The sequence below is a fragment of the Sinocyclocheilus rhinocerous genome, unplaced genomic scaffold, assembly GCF_001515625.1.
Source record: "Sinocyclocheilus rhinocerous isolate Xijiao unplaced genomic scaffold, SAMN03320098_v1.1 scaffold1600, whole genome shotgun sequence".
NCBI classification, from domain to species: Eukaryota; Metazoa; Chordata; class Actinopteri; order Cypriniformes; family Cyprinidae; genus Sinocyclocheilus; species Sinocyclocheilus rhinocerous.
Genome location: NW_015665129.1, coordinates 1824400 through 1826258, shown reverse-complemented (window position 1 = coordinate 1826258; position 1859 = coordinate 1824400). Strand labels below are relative to the sequence as shown.

The 1859-nt window shown below is 34.7% G+C and overlaps 1 pseudogene; it reads right to left on the bottom strand.

Annotated features, from left to right (window-relative positions):
* LOC107731133 (nephrocystin-4-like) overlaps positions 1-1859 on the bottom strand; it is a 161425-nt pseudogene that overhangs the window by 154181 nt on the left and 5385 nt on the right.

Genomic DNA, 1859 nt, shown 5'->3' with positions numbered 1-1859 from the left:
AGGTAAACTAAAGTGGTCCAGCAAAAAAAAAAAAAAAGAGCCTTGGATGTGATAGACGTACAGACCCGTTTCTGTAAATACTCCCTCTACAGAGTGAGACAACAAGACAAACACAGGACAAAAGCTGGACAGGGCCTAAGAGCAGATTCCTTCTCAACAAGCATACTGAGAGTCATGTGTTGTACAGCTTTATTGTCCAGATGCTCAGCTCGAGCTACTGTAATTATGCAATCCATTTTGAGTTGTCACTTTAAAGAGGTCACCTCTCTACATGGAACAGGGCATGAAGAGAAGACGACTTCTGAATGGATAACACCCTTAGTCAAGCATGAAAAGGTGTTGCATCATGAAAATAACACTAAATATCATCAGTCAGTGAGAAATGAGTCACCCTACCTCATTGAAGAGCACTCGACCGCTCTGACCCTGCATGCCACTGACAGAGTGTGAGCTGCTCTTCCATGTGCGCCCGAAGAAGTGCTGGTGACCCGAGTCAAACAGGGTCACGCGCAGCTGATACTGGAGTGATGCCGGTGACTCTGACTGTTGTTATGCCAACCACAGGAAGAAAAGGAGAAAAAAGAAAACAAAAACATCTCTGTAATCAAGGGCATGTACATTTTTTAACAATAATTCGTCAAATTAAAAATGTTTTTGGGTCGGCATAAGATTTCAAGCAGTGACAGTGTACTGCAGTGTGACACAATATAATTAATCTAAAACTAAACATTCTACAATTTTTATTACCTCATATTAATCGCCTTTCAACTTTACACACACACACACACACACACACGCGCGCGCGCGCACATATATATATATATGGGGTATAACGACTCACTCGTTTTATCGATGCATCGATTACAAACCCTGACGATGCATATGCATCGATCTTGAAACATGACTTTTGAATCGTGAATCGCCGATTTCGGACAGTAATCGATTTAAAACGCTAAGAATCGAATGAATCGCGATTTCTATGTGTCTAAAGCATACGCACAGTGCCATTGAATGATAAATGTGTTTTAACAATGTTGTTGAACCGAATGTACGAAAGAAACTTTTAAAATAACCACAGCATTAACAACAACTTTGAAATAAGAGCGCGAGGTTTATCTGATAATCAGATGCATGGAAGTAGCGTTCGTTGCTATAGCAAACAGACATCAGGCACGTTTTCTTTCAGAATCATCATTCGCCGATGGAGAGGAAAAGTTAAATACCACAGCATTTTATTTTATTAAAGTATTTTTTTTTCCTCTAATGGTTGGTTCTGTAACCATAAACGCTGCTGTGTAATTTGCCCCCTGACTAAGCATTTAAAGAATTTAGGGGAAGCATTTAAATAATCCTGTGAATGCACTTAAAGAATACAGAATCGAATCGTTATAATCGAATATATATATATATAAACTTGCAGTTTTTAGGCAATATAAATAATAAATAAATATTATTTATTGATAAGTAATATAATTATGTGTGTCTATATATTATTTATTACTAATATATATATATTATAGTTTAGAATTTCATTATAGATATAAAACATTATGTAATATAATAAATATTGTTTTTGATAATTAATATAATGAGTGTTTGTTATTTATTACTAATAAATATTAGGGATGTAACGATTCACTCAACTCACGATTCGATTCGATTCACGATTTTATTTTATTTTATTTTTTACAAAATGAGATTTAAGACAAATTATAAATTAAATTTGTCCTTTTATTATTGCCTGGACAAAATGCTGCACATTTCTTTGTGAAATTGAAATATAACACTATAATAATATACTAATATAGCACTTGCATATTATTGCTCTTTTGTTGGTTTTGATTGCTTCTATTGTCCTC